Below are 20,525 nucleotides of genomic sequence, written 5' to 3'. Positions count from 1 at the left end.
CAAATTATTCCCTCCCACTTCACCACCTGGCAACAGAACAAGGTGTTAGGTCTATATTTCAATTCCATTCTAATTCCAACCACAGTAATAACAAACCTGCTCTTCAGTTGTGGTTGTATGTATGTGTGTTTATTTTTATAAATTTCCTTGGATCCTTCATGCCAAATTACTCCTGTGTGGAGATCACAGGGTTTGTTTCATTATTATTCCCCTAATCTAGGCAGAGACCTCCTCAGCTAACTCCTGAAGAACAATGTTAACTATCATTCTCTCCAGAAACCTCAGTGTGGTTTCATACCTTAGATAGAGAGCCAGAAACCTACAACCTCAAATACTTTGATTAAGCTTGGTTTTTCTGTATAGTTTTATCTTAAACTCACTTTATTACCTGAAAAATACAAACTAAGCTAATATTGATCGCCTTATATAGTTCAAATGAACATGTTATGTGTGTGTGTGTGAGGTACTAATTGGTATATTGTACTCTCCCAAGCACTTACTACAGTGCTCTGCACAAAGTAAGCTCTCAATAAATACCATTGATGATGATAATGATGATAATGTATATTGAAGAAAAGCTGCTGGACTTGTAAGGGACTGGCATTTAGAAATCAGGGCAGTCGTTATCCTGACTTTTCATCTATCTAGGTTATATTCTTATACTGTGAACCCCTTGAAGGCCAGGGACTGTGTCTAATTCCCACCTCTATATACTTTCCAAGCCCTTACTACAGTGCTCTGCATACAGAAAGCACTTAATACTATTACTACCTCTATTCCTTCGGAAGACAAAAATTCTGGGCAGTTGGAGTGCATTATCATCAACACACAGGTTTTAGGGGAATTTTAATCATTGTAAAAAGCTTAAAGTAAAACCTATAACTTGCTTAAATCATCCAAAGAGAAAATGTCTGTATCTCCTCAGTTTACTTAAAAAAAAAAAAGTCACCAAAGAGATTACAGTGGTCAGACTGTATTTATCATCAGTTAGCCTGGTGGGAAGGAAGAACAACAGAGAGTATCTGAAACCTCCCTCTAAATCTGAAAAGTTGCAGAAAACTTTCTCCTCCCTCTGGCTGCCCTTCTTCCATAGGCTTCCTTTCTCTCATGGGCCCCAACTCTCCAATCACTTGATAAGTAGGTGATTGGATTGGTATTAATCTTTATTTTCATCAGTGTTTTTGGAATCTGTAAACCGAAACAGGGGTGATTGGTCTAATGTTGTTTGTTTTTTGTTTTGTTTTGGCGAGTGGGGGGTGGCATTATTAATGAGCTCTGACTGATCAAGCTCTCTTATAATTCCACCCGACTAAAAACAAAAAATTAGAAACTGTCATATTGTCTATTAATCAGTTAATGGTGTTTTCTGAGCAGTAACTATATTTTGTTTTTCAATTCCATGTCATTTGAATAGTGTAAACATCTTGGAAAGGTTCAGATTTGCCAACTGGTGACATTTGAGGGTGGGAGGGGGCTGTACAATGCCAATGTGTAGTTTTGTAGCTGAATTGGGTATAATGTGCCTTTAAGATCCCAACTGAACCCCCTTGAGTTGGTCCATGAAGAAAAGTTGTACTTTATTAGTTTCTTTCTTGTTTGCCAGCAGGGTCAATGCCCTCGCACAGGAAGCTAGACTGTAAGCTCCTTGAGAGCAAAGGTCATATCTATCAATTGTATCGTACTCTCCCAAGCACTTAGTATAGTGCTCTTCACAAGGTTAGTGTTCAATAAATGCCATTGATTGGAAGGCAAACCAGAACTAGTCGCAAGATCAGTGTCCAAGGTGTGTATGTATGTACCGTGAAGATGGAAAATAGCACTGATTCAGCTATAGCTGTCATTCACAACAGGATTTAAAGGACCATAGAGTGGGACTTCACAACATTCAAGGAGAGATTTGGAAATTCCTACTAACATCTTTGGTGGACTTCAAAAAACACTGTTAGCGACTAAAATGCTGTCCCAATTTGGAATTTTCTGGCATGTTTTAGAACGGATCCCTCCTGAAAGAGAATGGGGTGAGAAAATTAGGAGAAAGCATTCTCCACTCTTGCCGCCCACCATCACAGATTTGCCGCATAAAAGCAAGAATAGCTTTTGCTCAGGTCATTGCTAGTACAGTGTGGTTCTAAAGTGGGGACAGGGCCTCAGGAAGAGAGCCCAAATTCAAATTAGATCTTCACAGTCTGAGTAAATAGGAAAAGGCTGCCAAATCTTCCAACATTAATCCCAGTGATCTCATATGTTTTCATCAAGTGTATTGAAAAATGTGAGAGACATGGAGGGGAGGTGTTTTTACCATTACTGACACAGCTCACAGGCGAAAGGTTAGCTTTTGAAAATTCTTTCAGAAGGTCCAGGATTTCAAGGGGGTAAAAGGTTTGACCAAAAAATTGTAATTAACATGTATATAGAGTTACATGGGTCACAGGGGGAAAAACGTTTACAATTTCAGATACTTTGTATTTTGAGTCTCAGCATCTGTAAAAATGAACATTTTCCCTTTGGTGAGAAAGGCTTTACTTTTGAATGAAGAAAAAAGGAGGCAGAATCAGTTATGTAGTGCAGATGAGAAAGAAACAGTCAGGGAATATGGTAATGAACAAAGTGGAATTTATTAGGGGGAACCCGTGGAAAATCCTCTTCCTCAGTTTTAAAAAAAGAAATCTGATTTTGTTCCTGACTTGAGTTAGCCACCTGATTGGAGGTATAAATATTGCTCATTGTGCTTTAAACAAGGGATTTATACTAATCTGCCTGCAGAATGTTTCTTTTATGTCATTAAAGGAATAGTTATAGAGTGAATCCTTTTTATAATGCTCTCAGCAAGGGACATTTTCCAGAATTTTAGCACATAGAGTATTATTGATTTCTAATGACTCAACCAGAAGCACACCTAAGCAAATACTTTCTTCATGTAAATTCTCAAAACAGCTATGCTAATCTTTTTAAAAAAATTATTACACCATCATGACTTCTCACAATATGAGGGGGAAAAAATCCAGTTAGAATAAATGTTGGTCTTTTAGAGAACACCACTTCCAACTTTGCTCGCAACTAAAATGCTGTCTAACCAAATTCTTTTGCCATCTTCGTAGGCAGACCAACATCTAGTGCATACGTGAAATCAATAGTCCACTGTGTGCAGTGGAGCTGGGGGGCTGTGTGGAGGAGACGATAATCTGTCCAGTTGCTTTTGGCTCAGGTGCTTGTGTGCTTAGCTGTTCTGCACAGTGCACTTAACATTCTTTCTGAGAAATCTCTCTCTTGGAATAGGAAATGAGAGGAAGGAAAGTGGAAAAGGGGAGGGGGGGTGGGTAGGAGAGATGCAAAGCAAAGAGAAAAAGACGATAAAACAGGAGAAAGGATAGGACTTCTTTCCAGAAAGCAGGAAGTAAAGGGGAAGGGAAAAGCCAAAACAAAAAAGAAGATGACATTCAGGGAGGAGAAGGAAAAAGAAGTTTCACTTAAAAGAGGATGTTCTTGAAACAGTAGTAGCAAAGATTGCTGGTGATACAAGAGTATACTGCATTCATATGAGAGCATACAAATCCAGTGGCTCTGTCCATTTTTTCACATGGGACCTGACTGTGGCTTGTTGAGATCTGTAAAGGAAGGCAATGGGCTGAAATTACCAATCCATGACTTCTCTTTCCAAATAGCTCATATTGAACTGATGGGGAAACAGCTTCCTAAATGGAGTTCAGTGAGCAGGTGTCTAAGTGGATACCTGCCTTAGTCACCAAAGTATATTACATTCATTAAGTTCTCTAGAGAATGAGGTCTGTGGTGATCCGCTGACTTGAAATTCTACGAGAATCTTATAAATCCCCTACCACATTGGGGACAAAGCCCTTCAGGGTGATATTTGTTGGAAATTCAGTGATGTAGGAGAAGTACAAAAATAAAGTGAACAACAACCAAAAAAGCTAAAATGCCAAAGATATGAAAAATAAAAATAATGGTTATAAATATAATGACTTTAAATGTTTACTTTTATGTGACAGATGTTTTTAACCAAAATTCAGTGCTGGCAGTTTGAGGAGACTTATGATTTTAATTTGTGTTATATTCCCTTTTAGTATTGATGTCTATTTACAACATCTGTGAAGGCTCTGTAACCTGAATTTGACAGGGGAAAGCTAACAGACTGCTATTGGAATCTTTCCATTAAGTCCATGTAACAGACTGTTAACAAAAATCTTAAATAGCTATTCTAATCATCAACAGCAATCTTATACAAATTAAATTAGACCCAAAGGGCCCGATTAACTTTAAAATGCCTTACAGACGTGTAACATAAATTTAACTTTTTTTCCTTTGGAGTAGGAATCAGATTGTTCAGTATGTGCCAGATTCACAGTAACAAAGCCAGCCTGCAAGTCAGACTTATAATGACATGTAGGCAGGATTCCATATTCCTTATCAGGAAACCACACTTTTATTTGTGCATAGCAATTCAATCTTGCCACAGCCAAGCGTTCCTTTGACATGCAAGGTAGATTTGTAGAATCATAAGGCAGATTTTCAAAGCTTTTTTTTTGTTTGTTTTGTTTTGGTACACTGAAACACCAACACTCTTAATCAGCTTCAGGGTGGAGGGGGAAAGAAGGCACCCATCCACTAACATGGCAGGGGTGGGGTCAGGCCCAGGTTCCTGCTGCTTAACCCACCCATCCAGATGCATTGTTGAGTTTGTGATTTTAAGTGAAAATTATACCATGAATTAGAGGGCGGCAACTCTCCTTTTTGCTAGGTCCCCAAAGGCCTGTCCAGATGGAGTTTTTGAGTTTTCACTCACCCCAGTTGTAGGCCAGCATTCTCAGCCTCTATGCCTTTTGTATGATTTCTGGTCACATTTATTTATTATCTTTTCTCATGTTTGGGCCTTCCCTTCAGCTGCCCAGGAGACCAAATTTTAGCTGCAGAGCAATAGAAGAGAATAGGAAACTGATTAGTACTAACAGAGACCATTAAAATAGGTCATCGTTCCAATCTCACCCCTTCATTTTGGTAATATTAAGCGCTTACTCTACGCCAAGGGCTGAAGTAGATATAAGATCATTAGATACAGTCCCTGTCCCGCATGGGTCTCACAATTTTGTAGAGAGAGCTGATATTTTATTCCCATTTTTCTGATGAGGGAACTGAGGCACAAAAAGATTAAGTGATTTGCCCAAGGCCACACAGAGGGCCAATGGCAAGGCTGAGGCTAGAACCTAAGCTTCCAGAGTCCAAATTTCATTTTTACATTAGGTTACACTGCCTCCCTAGGATTAGTGGGAACAAGAGCCGTGAGGATCAGTCAGTTGCTGCTATTTGTTGAGCGCTTACTGTGTGCAGAGGATGTTACTAAGGGCTTGAAAGAGTACAACAGAGTTGGAAGACATGTTTCCTGCCCACAGTGACTTCCAAATATCAGTGGCTCATAGAATAAACATTAGCAAAGAAGAAACAGAAAGGATAATATCATTTGATTTGTTTTTATTGTCTTTTTGCTTGTTTGATTTTTTTATGGTCTTTGTTAAGTGCGTTCTATGATCCAGGCACTGTACTAAGTGCTGGGGTCGATACAAGCTAATCAGGTTGGACACGGTCCATGTCCCACATAAGGGCTCACAGTCTTAATATCCATTTTACAGATAACTGAGGCACAGGGAAGTTGTGTCATCCCCAAGGCCACACTGCAGACAAGTGGTGAACTGGGATTAGAACCCAGGTCCTTCTGACTTCCAGTCCCGTGCTCTTTCAGGCCATGCTATTTCTCCTCTTCTCTGCTTGTTTTTTTTTTTCCCCGCTGCTTCCTTTTCTTTTTTTTCCTGAAAAGCAGAGTGGCCTAGTGGAAAGAGCTCAGGCCTGAGAGTGAGAGGATTTAGGTTCTAAACCCATCTTTGCCACTTGCTTGCTCTATGATCTTGGCCAAGTTAACATCTCCTAGCATCGGTTTCCTCATCTGTAAAATGGGGATTAAAATACCTGTTCTCACTTCCCCTTGGACTCTGAGCCTTTGTAGGACAGGGTCTTTGCCCTGATTATCTTGATGTGATTATCTCATATCTCCTCCAGTGCTTGGTACGGTGCCTTGCACAGAGTAAGCCCTTAGCAAATACCACAGTTATTATTAATATTCTTGTTTTCATATCCCCTGTTCATTCCTTAGCTCATTTCTCATTTTCCCACGGAGAAATTAACTTTTTTCCCTTATTTACTGTTTTGTAGGGAAATAAATATTTTGGAAACGAAAGATCTATATTTGAGGATTTTTCAGTGGATGATGATAATCCTTTGATTTTAAGGTTTTGTAGAAGTGAGAGTATTAATCAATCAAGCAATGGTATTGAGTGTTTACTGTGTGCAGAGCACACTGAGAAAGAAGTACGTGGATGAGGTAGACATATCTGAGATAAAGAATAGTTCTTTCCGGTAAGAACGGTTTAACTACTCAATATCTCCAAGCAGTGGTTGTGGTTCTTCTTAGTGTGTGTGTGTGTGTGTGTGTGTGTGTGTACGCCTGCATATGTGTGTGTGAACGATGTTGGTTGCCCTCCTTGTCAGCCTTCCTGGTGGTTGTGTATCTGCCATTCAGCTTCCTTAGCTTTCTATACAGTAAACCATTGTGGATCACTTGTCAATGAATCCATCCAAACCCTTCTTAATCCTAATGGTATTTTTGTTCCTCCAAGGCTTCCTGTGGTAACTGAGGCTACGTATCTACACCCTGCTGTGTGTAAAGTGCTTTTCTCCATTAGTTTAGGGGTTACTAGCTTCAAGATTCAGTGGGGGCTCTAACATCGTACTGTTGTAGGATAAAGTGAGCAGCGATTTTCTGTACACTCCCATCCTCCCTCTTCATGGCTTTGTAAATTTCAATCGTATGCCCTCTCCACCTTTGTCTTTCTCGACTGGAGAAGGACAAAGCCCATCCTCGTTTGGCCTTCGGGTTCTGGCCGAGGTTGGGTGTGGGGGGATTATGGCTTAGAGGGATGGGAGCCAGAAGGTGCAGAAGTGTTGGGGGGTGAGGAACAGAGAGTCTAAGAGAAAGCAAAAGAGAAAGGATGAAAGTGGAAGAGTGAGGCAGGTAAAAGAGAAAATAGAGGAAAGGGGAGAGGGAAAGGAGCAAGGTGGAGGGGGAAAAGACTGAGAAGGGGATAAAAGAGTGAGAGATAGGAAATGGAGAAAAGAGGAGAGGAGGAACAGGAAGGAAGAGAGATGAGGAACTAGAGCTGGGATCTGGTGGGAGAAGGAAGACTTATTTCTAGTGCTGGAGCCACCAACGTCCACCATCAACGTCCCATTGTGGCCAGGCTCCTTGTACTTTGGGCCCCAGTAGATTTCATTGGGGTGTGTGACTGGTATATATGTAAGAGGCTCCCCTTGAACCTAGAAGTACCCTGCAATGCACTTCCAAGGGATTACAAAGGGCTGCAAAGAAGAGAAAAAAGTGAGGTGAGTAATGGGCTGATGCATAGATGTAGCCTTTTACAACACAGTTGGCTGCACTAAATGGTCAAATATGAATGTCTGCTGAACTTTCCCATTCATCTCAATATAAAATGTGACCCAAAAGAAGAAAAATTTCATAGATCATGAAGTGTGGAGTCAGAATTCAAGAATAAGGAGTAATATTGGATGTAGGCTGTTTGATGGCAACCAAATTATTTCCTGAACAGCTTAGTGGATCAAAGCCTGGAATGAGAGCCAGGAAACCTCAGCTTGCTCCCAGCTTTAGCTGAGTCAGTGAGTTACCTTGGAAGGGATTAGTCTCTTCATTCCTGTTTCTCTGATCTTAAAGGTGGACCCTGCTACCCATCACCTATTGGAGCTGACGGACACCACTGGAGCTGTTTCATAAACGGGCCCCTTTCAAGCATAACCGATTATCTGCCTGCAAAAAAAAGATGATGGCTTGAGGATCAAATTTAATTTAATTATGATATTTGTTAGACACTTAGCGTGGGCCAAGCACTGTTCACTCTGATAAGAAGTAAGGAGAGCAGTTGGCTTATCCCCATTTTACAGATGAGGAAAATGAAGGGCAGAAAAGCCAAGTGACTAGTCCCAAGTCACCCAGCAGGCCAGAGGCACAACCAGGACTACAACTTGGGTCTCCTGACTTCTAGTCCCATTTCCTTTCTGCTAGATCAGGAAGCCTCCCAAATGTTGATAACATTTCAGATACAGATCACATTCTCATCTCTATATTTGCCTTAATCCTTGTCCTAATTTTTAACCCTAGTACTTAATTTATCCCTCATCCCAAACTCAACCTTATCTTTTTTTTGTGGTTTTTGTTAAGCACTTACTGTGGGCCAGGCACTGTACTAATTGCTGGGGTAGATCCAAGCTAATCAGGTTGGACACAGTCCATGTCCCACATGGGGCTTACCGTCTTAATCCCCATTTTACAAACAAGGTAACTGAGGCACAGAGAAGTTAAGTGGCTTGCCCAAGGTCACACAACAGACAAGTGGCAAAGCTCAAATTAGAACTCAGGTCCTCTGACACCCAGGCCTGGGCTCTATCCACTAGGCACGCTGCTTGCTTCTCATATCTTAGAGGAAGCCATAGGGATCTCAGGTTCTGGGGATTCTACAGGCCTTAGCATCACTTTAGACAAGCAACCCAAGGGGATGTCACAGGAGACACCGTTTACCTTCCGCAATCTTTGTTGACCATGGTCCACAGTTGACTTTTGGATCCCGCCAACCTTCTTCCAGGAACAGTTCCTGTTTGGTTTTCAGCAGAGGGGCAGGACTTACATCCAAAATCTGGGTTTTGCAAACTATGAAGTCTTAACGACATAGATAATCCTTAAGTAACTCCTATTCAGGGAATCTTAGTTATCAGGGGTAAAAGGCAAAAAAAAAAAACCCCAAAAAACTTATGGGAAGCAACCGTAACAAGTTCACACTTGTTTTCAGAAGGGTTCTTCATCTCCCATCTCCCCGCAGGATTTGAGTGGGAACTTGGGTATTTTATGAGAAATGGGGTAAATGGTAGTTTTGTATAATCCAGCTCCCCTCCAATCCTTCCAGCTCTTATTCCAACAGTGGATAGGGGCCTGGTGGCATTAACGCCAAAGAATTTCACAGTTTCCAAAAGTCTGAAGACCCCTTGTCTCCATCCAGGATGAGCAATCATCCAATACACCTTTTAAGTGTCATGCTTTATCTGTGTACAGTTTCCATTCATCCAAATTTTGAAGGTTGTATGTCTAAATACGTGTTTTGGTGTGGTAAAGAGACCTAATAAATGGGAACCAAGTGATGACCTGGGTGAGTTTATAAAAGTTTTCCCCACTGCAATCACCCAGAGATGAACTTATAAACTCTTCAAAATAGAGAGGCAAGCTCATTATTTTTTACACCACCCGTGTTAAGCATAATGTGGAAAAGCCTTCCTTCCTTCTTCTCCTGCCCCACTTTGCAGCCTTCCAAAAAAACTGTACATATATTCCAAATAATCTGAACATAAATTCAACTTTTAGAGCCCCCTTCAACCTTAGTGTTTAACTATTCAGCCAGAACCATTGCACCATCTCTTACTCATATTTTTAATCTTTCTTTGGCTCGAGGCCAGCTTCTAAATAAATGAAAACATGCCTGGGACTGTTTTCATCCAAAAGGCAGATGATAAAGAGTCTGTTTCAAACTATAGACTTTTCAACCAATCATTGCCAAAGCTATGGAATAAGTCCTGAAGTCTTTAGGTTTAATACCTCTCTTTCACATTTTAAATCAATTTTAAAATCTCTCTTTTAATCTGTTTGGTTTCTTCCCAACTCCAATCCCAGGGATGCTTCACTGCCAATTCTTCATCTTTAGTATGATGTTCTTGATAAGGTTTAGAGGAAAGACTAGTTCTTCATCTGTTTAGAGGTTTTGATTCAGTATTCTATCTGTGCCTTTTGTTTGAACTAAAAATAGAGGAATTACATGCGCTTTAACAGCACTGATCTCTCACCACCTCTGTTTAAACTCTAAAAGCATTATGGTGATTGGTGCTATAATGAACAAGTTCCTCGGACCTGCGAGGGATCCGCTCTGAGGAGCCCCCGATTTTGTTTTCTTACAGCTCATAGGGTGTAATTGGTCTCTTCTCCCTCATGAGTGAAGACACAACACTTCATAACCCACCTTATAGTTCTGTTGACCCTTCTGGTTTTTCAGACTAATGAGCCGAATGTCAAGCCAAACTCCCCGGTGACTGAGCTTTTCCCTAGTTCTGAGTTCAGCAACTTCAGAAGCTGCAATAACTCTTTCAGGCCACTAGTCAATAACCATATCACTTCAGGCCGCACAGGCCGTAAATTCCAGTTTCTGGGTCCTGAATCTTGCTCTGGAGAGCTGAGAGAGTAAATGAAACTTCCAAAGGGTCCTAATTTACAACCAGGGTGTTTATTTAGTCCTGAGGGAATTGGAAATGCATGGCCTCCAGGGGAAAACGAAATCAAGAAGGTCAGCGTGTCATCTTGGAGGATGATAGAAGTTCCTTGTGATCAGGGATCACATCTACCAATACTGTTATACTTTCCCGAGTACATTGTTCAGTGCTCCGCTCACAGTAAGCACTCAATAAATATCATTAATTGGGTGATTGATGACGACAGAACCCAATAGCAAACTCAAGTTCTTCAGAATAATGATGATGGTATTTGTTAAGTGCTTATTATGTGCCAGGCACTGTTCTAAGCGCTGGGCATAGTGAGTGCTCCAACCTTGTCCATGACTACAAGACCTGAACCTAGCATGGCTTAGAAGAAAAAACAGAGGACTGTGTGTCGGGACACCCGGGTTCTAGTAGTCCTTGCTTTACGCCAGCCTGCGGTGGGGCAAGTCAGTTTATTGTCCCTGTGGCTCAGTTTCCTCATTTGTAAAATAGGGATAAGGTACTAACTATCCCCACCTCTTATACCATGAGCCCTGTGTGAGACAGGCACTATGATCTGATTATCTTTTATCTATACAAAGTGTTTCACCTGCCACTGACTTCTTGAGCAGTACCTATGAACCATCCTCAGCATTAAATGGCATGTCGGGAACACAAACAAGGCTAACTTCAAAGTATGGCTCTTTGCATCAGTTTCTCTGGCTAAAAGGCATGAGATGAGGCCAGAAGAAAAGTTTTAAAGATACAGTGAACCCCAGGTAATGAAGCAAAGTTGGGACTACTGGGACACAACAGTACTTCACCACAGTAGTACAGTAAACAACTTTCAGGAATGGGGCATCTCTTTTAAGAGCAAACAATTTGGGGAGATCATTAAACCAAAAGGCAGAAGTAAAAACACTGCTCTGCTAGAGTCTTCCATGTGTAACTATTTTTACATGTCTCCCCCATTAGAGTGTAAGCCCCTCATGGGTGGAGAAAGGGTCACTTGGTTTTGTACTTCCCATGCTCTTAGTACAGCCCATTGGGTATTTTATGTATGGCTTCTGTGGTTGTTTAAATTTTTTAATTTAATCCTAATTTTTTTAATGAATTAGGAGATGGAATTCAGATTACATCAGGTAAAAATGCCCATGGAAGAAAATATCGATAGCTCTAAAGCTACCACAATGATCAAATCTAAAAAACAAGAGAGAAGCATCCAATGAGTGGTTGTCTGAGTCCTTTCATTCTTTGGTTGTGATATTTTAGAGGAATCCATCCTCGGTATTTAGCAAATTGGTTCAGTAGCATAATGAAGTGGCAACACTGTTTCCAGTCTTCCCTCTCCCTTGCACAGTTTTTGGCAGGATTCCCTGTGGTCATCCTGATCACACTGATTAGCTGCAGTTAATGGGTGATGGCTGGCATCAGTGGGAGATCCTAGTTGTAGCAAGTGGGTGGTATCAATATTTGGAACAAGCAGGCCTGGTGAAGTCCCTAGCGGCTAAGTGGTCAGCAGGGGTTGGGGAATGCAATCCTGGAAATAGTTTTAGAAAGATTTGTTCAAAATCAGAGGTGAGTGAATCAATGGCATTTATTGAGGGTTCACTGTGTGCAGAGCACTGCTCTAAGCACTTGGGAGAGAACAAGAGTTGGTAGACATGTTCCCTGCCCACCAGGAACTTCCAGTCTGGGAAGGGAGACGGACATAAATTGTACATGAATGCTGTGGGGCTGAGGGTGCAGTAGATATCATGTGCTTAAAGGGGACAGATCCAAATGAACAGGCAACACGGGAGGAAGAGGAAGTAGGGGAAATGAGGGCTTAATTGGGGAAGGCCTTTTGGAGGTGCTGTGATTTTAATAAGGCTTTGAAGGTGGGAATAGTGATCATCCATTGGATATGAAGGGGGAGGGAGTTCCAGGCTAGAAGGAGGGCTTGGGCAAGGGGTCAGCAGTGAAATAGACAAGATAGAGGTACGGTGAGTAGGCTGGTGTTGAAGGAGTGAAGCGTTTGGGCTAGTTTGAAGTAGGAAATCAGCAAGGTAAGGTAAGAGGGGGTGCACTTTAAAGCCAATTCTTTATAGAGGTGCAATCCCAAATGGGCTCCTGATTTTCCCCTCTTCCCCACAGTGCCTTCCTCCCTTACAAGGAGAATCAGTGTGGCCTAGTGGGAAGAACACAGGATCGTGAGTCAGGAGGCCTAGCTGTAATCCTGGCTCTGGCTCTTGCCTGCTGTGTGACTAAGTCTGTTAACTTAGTTTCTTCATCAGTAAAATGGGGATTAAATACTCATTTTCCCTCCCACTTATAGTGTGAGCCCTGTGAGAGACAGTGACTCTGCCTGACCTGACCATTGTATCTCCACTACTGCTTGGCACCTAGTAAGTGCTTCACAAATACTATTATTATAATTTATAATTATCATTAGCAGTAGTAGTAATTATGTTGTTGTCTGTCCTGTAAAGCTAGCTAGTGGCTTTACTCTAGTGTGTGATTTCCTCCATTATGAAAGCAACAGCAGTTTCCTTTTTCCATTCTGAAACAGGCAATCACACATGGTTTTAATAATCTGTAAAAAAGAAAAAGCTTTCCATAATCTTAGTTCAAGCTCTCTCTGCTCTGGTCATCACTAAGCCCGGTAAAGGTCAGCTGACGCTGGCCTGCTTCTCTCCCCAGTTTCTGGGTAGTGCCAAAAATGAACATCTGCTGCCTCAGCCATTTACAAACATCTTGAAAGTTTCTGCCTGGAGAGGATAAAGTTGCTGCCACTTCCTCACTCTTTAAATCAGGACTGGAGACCTGGTCTTATCTCTAGCCCTTTTGAGCTATGTTTCCCCCTCTGAGTTATTAGTTTAGGCTTGCAGATGTACTATTAAATTAAATCAGACCTATGGAAAGTTTCACAAGTGCTCCATATACTGATTTGTACCTGTTCTTGCCCGTTTCTTTTGTTTGACATATATATATATATATATATATATATCCCAACAAGATGATTGCTAGCTGTTCCCATCTGTCCATCCATCCAATATGCTTCCCTACTGCACATATTCTCTCTCCACTGTGGAATGGGAGAGGGCTGTTGTTGTATGGCTATCAAACATGCCCTAATTGCAGAGAGGAATGTGGTCTCCCCTGTCATCCCTCTTTCCCAACCTCAGAAGGAATCTATGCCAGTAGGGAGTTAGAATAAATTGCATTGACTCTCCTTTCCACTGGCTCTGTTGTGGACAGCTCCTAAAAGGGAGAGAGTATTGGGACTCCCTGTTTTGCATTCTTAGTGGTTCCACGAAGAAGTGTTGTAAGTGGAAGAAGGCCAAGCAGAATTCACTTGGTTGGGCCAGAACACAACAGTGAAATCAGGGACTATTCTTCCAACCTCATGGCCCATCTGGATAGAGCATAACTCTGAAAGTCAGAGTATTTATTGAGCATTCATTGGGAGCAGTGCAGTGTATTGAGCATTTGGGCAGAATAAAAAAAAAAGTGACAAGTTCCTTGCCCACAGGGAGCTTACGTTTTCCTGGAGAAGACAGACTCCACATCCATCATTTTTGGTCACATGCAGTGAGATGGTGGTATATTTCTTTGAGGGGTAACTTTAGAGCAAAACCCAGCAACTGTGTGTGCTGATGTGGACATCTCTGAAATGTGGGCCTGAGTATGCCTAACACACAACACATAGTACTGCAAATGTAGGAAATGGTAATAGAAACCTTGGCATTACAATTTGAGAGCATCATTAAAACTAATTTTAATTTTTTTCCTGGTGATTTGCATTCCCAGCACCTCGAAGCAATTTTTTAACTTAAAGGATTATGGCTTTTATTAAGTGCCTACTATATGTTAATTGCTGGGGAAAATACAAGATTATGATGTCAGGCTTAGTCCCACATGGGACTCTTGGGCTTTATTCACCCGAGTTTCCAGGTGAGGAAAGTGAGATCCCCAGTTCTACCAACTCTGTGGTATTGTACTCTCCCAAGTTCTTACTACGGTTTTCTGCCCCCAGTAAGCACTCAGTAAATACAGCTGATTGATTGATTGAATGACTCGCCCAGGCTCCACTCAGCAAGTCACTGGCAGAGCTGGGCCTCCCAGTCCCATGCTCTTTCCACTAGGCCATGTTCCCCTTTGTTTTCCTAAGAGTAGGTGAGGCCCTACTCTGTGAATCTGGGAAGTGTTTTTAAAGGCCAGTGAACAGCATTACTTAGGTCTATATCAGAACATAAGTAATGCCATAATAGGTTAGATTAGTGGTCCATCCAACCCACTAATGTGTCTCTGACAATGTACCTAGTGGCGTATGCTGGTGCAGGGTTTTCCTCTCTGACAAGGTGTACTTTCTAATATCCGCAACTTTTCCCGCTCAGAACATAGGGAACTACTGCCCATGAACCTAACTAGACCCCTCTAGAAGCTTCTAGCAACTTTAAGAGTTCCCTGCAGGCCCCTATCCCCAGCTTTTCCATGTAATAACCCATCTTGAGTCTCTCATCCATTAATTTATTTAAACTCATCTTCTACTGATTTTTCTACCTGTCCAGTTAAAGAACCTACTGATATGTGCAACAGTAAGTTGTATTTCTTTTGTGTCAATAGTAATAATAATAATAATGTTGGCATTTGTTAAGCGCTTACTATGTGCAGAGCACTGTTCTAAGCGCTGGGGTAGACACAGGGGAATCAGGTTGTCCCACGTGGGGCTCACAGTCTTAATCCCATTTTACAGATGAGGTAACTGAGGCACAAAGAAGTTAAGTGACTTGCCCACAGTCACACAGCTGACAAGTGGCAGAGCCGGGATGCGAACCCATGACCTCTGACTCCAAAGCCCAGGCTCTTTCCACTGAGCCACGCTGCTTCTCTAAGTACTCTCCCAAGTGCTCAGTACAGTGCCCTACACAAGGTAAGTGCTCAATACACTCCATTGTTTGAAGAGCCACAGCCCAGGAGTCGAGAGATTTGGGGCTCTAATCCCAACTCTGCCATTTACCTGCTGTATGACCTTGGGCAAGTTCCTTAACTTTTCTCAACCACAGTTTCCTCATCTGTCAAATGGGGGTTCAATACCTGTTCTACCTCCCCCAAGACTGTGAGCTCCATGTGGGATAGGGACTGTGAGAGACCTGGTCATCTTGTACTAACAGATCCAACAATTATTTATAAAGGTACCAGCTAATAACTGGAGCTAGGCCCTTTTCTAACAAGGAATGGACCTACTACAAATCTTAATAACTAAGAACTGGGAGGTTCCATCAAAGCAAAAAAAGAGGTCAAGTGAAACAATGTGGCCTAGTGGAAAGAGCACGGGCCTGGGAGTCAGAGGACCTGAGTTCTAAGTCCAGCTCTGCTACTTGTGTGCTGTGACCTTGGGCAAGTCATTTAACTTCTCTGTGCCTGTTATTTCACCTGTAAAATGAGAATTGAGACTGTGAGTTCCATGTGAGACACAGACTGTGATCAACCTGATTGTCTTGTAGTAACCTCCATGCTTAGTACAGCACCTGGCACATAGTAAGCACTTAACCACTTTTTTTAAAAATGGTATTTGTTATGCTTTCCCTACTGGCATCCATCCCATCCCCAGAGAAACCTCCACAGTCCTATAGTTATTTTGCGACGCCACTGATGATATCCCTAGGCTTGCCAGCAGTAGTAGAGTTGTTCTTTGGTTTGAAGACACTAATAATGGCCCATTAAAATCAGAAAAGTTCATGACTACAATTTCTTCTCCAATTACCGCATATTTCAATAATGTAAGCATTCTCAAATTGTTCTCACTTGTGAACTTGGACAGTTTTTTTATGGTATTTGTTAGGCGCTTACTATGTGTCAAATGCCATTCTAAGTGCTGGGGTAGGTACAAGTTAATTAGATCACAAACAGTCCCTGTCCCACATGGGGCTCACAGTTGAGATTTTTGTGCAAGTTTTCTGACTGTTCTCAGCAGGACATGACTGAAGAATCCCAGCTGCTTGCTTGCACACAGGCCAGGGCCGGTCACTGACTCACTTGAGCCACAGTTGGCCATGAGTTGCCTCACTAATGCCAACTGGAATATGCTGCCGCTGTTAGAATATGAGTGGGGGGTGGGCCAGGAAGGCAGGGATAGATGGATGGCTGAGCAGACTCATTTCTACTGGCCCGGGCCTGAGGCTCAGTCCCCCAAAACAAGAACCTCCCTGGAAGAGGGACAGGTGAGAGCAGGTTTGGTCCTCGTCTCCCACTTCCGCTTTGGGACCAGGATTCTCCACTGTGTAATTCCACCCATAGCAAAATCCTGGACTCCAGCCTAGCCAAGCATGGGCCTCAATAGGCTTATACAATCTGGGTCCCCCTCTGTTGGCGAAGGGAAAGTTCTCCGGGTCGGGGCAAGTGGATTTATTTTTGTCAGAGGCACGTAGCTCAGTTTCGTGACATAGCAAATTCTAAAGGACTGAATGAAACCAGACATGTACAGAACACAAAACATTTACCAGCCCACATAGACCATTGTAGCAACTTGCCCTCTCTGGGAATGAGGCCAGAATGATTTTCTGCTCTATTTTCAGCAGCCTGACATGAATTGTTAATTGTTTAAGCAAGTAAACTAGTAACTCTCTAATCAACCACCTGGAGCAGTTGGTAGCTCATGAGTATGTAGCAGTCCCTTTTTCCTGAAGTTCAAATGTATCTATTTTTCTTTGGCCACTTCTTTCCCTCCTTCCTTTTTCTGCATTCTTCCTTCCTTCCCTTTTCCACTGCTCCGTGTATGTGCCCCAAAAGGTAGAGGCCTCAACAATTAGATTAGGAGGAAATTGAAACCATCACATCACAAACTGCCATCTTTTGAATAAATCATGGTTACTTTCCTATGCAAATAAATTAGCTATGTTTTTGGTACATCATTAAGTACCTAATTATGGTGAAAATGCAACCACATGTTTAAATAAATTATCTTCAGCCTGCAGTGAAGGCTGGGACTGGAAGTGGTCTGGAAGATTCAGTCTTCTATTAATTGGGTAAAGACAGGAAGTTCTGACTTTGGATCTTAAATGTTAAATATTATTTCATAATAATAATTGTGTTATTTTTAAAGCACTTACTATGTGCCAAGAACTGTATTAAGTGTTGGGACAGATACAAGATATTCAGTTTGGACATAGTCCTTATCCCACCTGGAGCTCATAGCCTAAGTAGAAGGGAGAGCAGGCATTGCACCCACAGTTTTACATCACCATCATCAATAGTATTTGAGTGCTTACTATGTGCAGACCACTGTACTAAGCACTTAGGAGAGTATAGTATAATACAGTTGTCAGCCACATTCCTTGCCCACAAAAACGTATAGTCTAGAGGGGAAAACAAACATTAAATAATTCATAATATATAATTTATATGTACCTAAGTGCTGTGGGGTTCAGTAATGCACAGAGAAGTTTAAATGACTTGCCTAAAGTCACAAAGCAGACATGTAGTGGAAGCAGGATTAGCACTCAGGTCTTCTGACTACCAGGCCCGTGTTCTTTCCACTAGGGCATGCAGTTTCATGATGATGATTAAAACACAGAAATAAACTAAATGTGGACTCCAGTATACCACAAGAAACAGCAAATAGATCTGCAGTTCAATTTGGAGAGAGAGAAAAGGTCTAATTGGTCTATTATACCATCAACTCTTCTGGTCTTCTAGCCAATGTAAATCAAATGGTTTCAAGAGATGGTGCTTTCACTCCAGAGAGGTTACTGATCAAAATCAGTATTTCTCCAGGAGGCATTTCTATCAAGAACCTCTGGGAGTCATGAAGAAAATCTCCAGACCCAGCAACTCATTTTTCTCTGCTTCTAAAACTACTGTATTTGGGGACAGGAGGGATGAGGGGAAGTGGCAAAATTTAGAATCACATTTCGCAAAGGTTTTATTTAAAAAACAATGAAAAAAACAAAACCCAACCAGCTCCTAGCTGGGCATGGGAGTTTCTTTGAACATTCAAGAACAATAATTCCTCATTCTCTTCCATGCTTTATTATTAATATTCCTATTATAATAATAGTAATTGAGGTATTTGTTAAGGGCTTACTATTTGTCAAGCACTCATCTAAACACTGAGTATACACACAATAATCAGGTTGTACTAAATCCCTGTCCCACTTGGGGCTCACCGTTTAAGTAGGAGGGAGAACAGAGATTGAATCCTCATTTTACATAGGGAGAAACTGAGGCTTGGAGAAGTTAAATGACTTTCCCAAGGTCCCTCAACACTGAACACTTCCAGTACCATTTGAAAAGTATAGAAAGTCCATGAATGGAACAGGAAGATATGAATTTTTAGATTTACCTGATTTTTGTTCCTCTACTCTGTTTGCCTCCAATTCCATCCTAAGTAATCCATCGTCCTCTGTGGTGTTAATGCCGTCAGGATGTTCCGCACTCTTTAAATCCATCTCTTGCCAAGAAACATGTACTTACCACCTTTAATGTTTCCTCCTAAATCCAACTCTGCATTTCTTTGATTCTTCTTTGTGCAATTTCCAAGTTTGGAAGGAAGTATCTCACATTGAATATAGCATCCTGGAGATATGTGGAGATGAATAACACCTTGGTGAACTTTGACCTAGCTGGCTTCTTGCTGTTTAGGCCAGTTCTTAGCGATAGATGTCTTTTCTTCCCTATTTTGTTATGAACAGCTAACTCGTTTACCATGATCAACTCTGAAATGCTCTGGCACCTCTTTTCCAAGATTCTCCCACCTATTAACTCTCTCTGTTCACAGTGAATTTTCCTCAACAGTATCAGGTTGCATTTTCCAAGTTAAATCTCATTTTGGTACTTCCTGCACACATTTTTAAAACAATCTCATTGGACTTAATTTGTATGAATTTCTGTCCCAAGTAGCATTTGTAGCATCTCCTTACTGTCATCCACAGATTTCATTCATATGCTTTTTGCTCCCTCTTCTGGAACAATGACATTAATCACAGACTCTCCAGGAGTTTGGCAGGTGGGGCAAGTGTCTTTGAAGCTGCAATTCTGGGGCATCCACACCTAGTAGTGGAGCTGCTTGTACATGGATGTAAATTTCAGGCAACAGAGGCTGTTGCTAGTGGTGAATGTAGAGGAAAGGAGTGTGTGTCTGAGGAAAGGTTGCGTGTGTGCATGAGGAGGTACCATAAATTGCCCTATCTGTGGGCATTTTTCTTTTGTATTTGTTAAGCGCCTACAATGTGCCAGGCACTGTACTAAGTGTTGGGGCAGATACAAGCCCATCTGGTTGGACTGAGTCAATGTCCCACATGGGGCACACAGTCCTAATCCCCATTTTGCAGATGAGGGAATTGAGGCCCAGAGAAGTGAATTGACTTGTCCAAGATCATACAGCAGACAAGTGGTGGAGCTGGGATTTCAACCCAGGTCCTTCTGACTCTCAGGTCCATGCTGAATCCACTAGGACACATTGTTCCTCCCCATCCTTGTCCCATGTGCAAATTTCTCCAAGCCCCAGGTGTAATGTTAAAGGAAGCTAATCCCAATAATAATTGAAGTAACACCTCTCTATAGCCTGGATAAATTATCAGCTACAATCACCCCAATTTTCCTCTCTCTTGCCTCACTAGAGTTCAGCTGCCAAAATAATTTTCATCAAGTATTGCTAAGCCCATTTAACTCCCCTCCTCAAACCACTCCAATAGTTCCTAATTGCTTTCTGAAAAAAAACAAAACACTCCATCCCTGGCTTCCAGGCCCTCCACCACCTGTCCTCTCCTCACTGACCTGGGGTCCAGAACCTACATTCCACATAAATCACCTTCCTTAGCAAACCTCATATATATTCCTGAGGTGCCTAGGTGACATGGAAGGGCTGAAACAGAGAAAAATCAATAGAGTAAGAGGTGACTATCTCAGGATTAGGACAGTTTAACAGGAGGAGCCACACCCAATGAATCAATCATATTTATTTAGTGCTTCTCTTGTGCAGAGCACTGTACTAAGGGCTTGGGAGAGTACAGTATAACACAGTTGGTAGATACATTCCCTGCCCACAAGAAGTTTATAGTCTATAGGGGAAGACAGGTATCAAAATAAATAAATACTTTATTTGGCATTGGTGATAAAGGGAGCAAATGCAACTGCAAGGGTGATGCTTCATTTAGAAACTCACCAAAATTATT

The 20,525-nt window shown here is 41.8% G+C and overlaps 1 long non-coding RNA gene across 1 annotated transcript; it reads right to left on the bottom strand.

Moving 5' to 3' along the window:
- Window positions 1-2,606: 2,606 nt before the first annotated feature.
- On the bottom strand, window positions 2,607-19,506 carry LOC114805913. The gene is made up of 5 exons (XR_003754035.2): window positions 18,826-19,506; window positions 8,654-8,726; window positions 7,747-7,885; window positions 4,802-4,922; window positions 2,607-3,605 (listed from the first exon to the last, which is right to left on the bottom strand). It is a non-coding gene; the product is annotated as an uncharacterized LOC114805913 (long non-coding RNA).
- Between the last annotated feature and the right edge of the window lie 1,019 nt (window positions 19,507-20,525).

The sequence above is a fragment of the Ornithorhynchus anatinus genome, chromosome 20, assembly GCF_004115215.2.
Source record: "Ornithorhynchus anatinus isolate Pmale09 chromosome 20, mOrnAna1.pri.v4, whole genome shotgun sequence".
NCBI classification, from domain to species: Eukaryota; Metazoa; Chordata; class Mammalia; order Monotremata; family Ornithorhynchidae; genus Ornithorhynchus; species Ornithorhynchus anatinus.
This window is presented reverse-complemented; position numbering and strand designations above follow the sequence as displayed.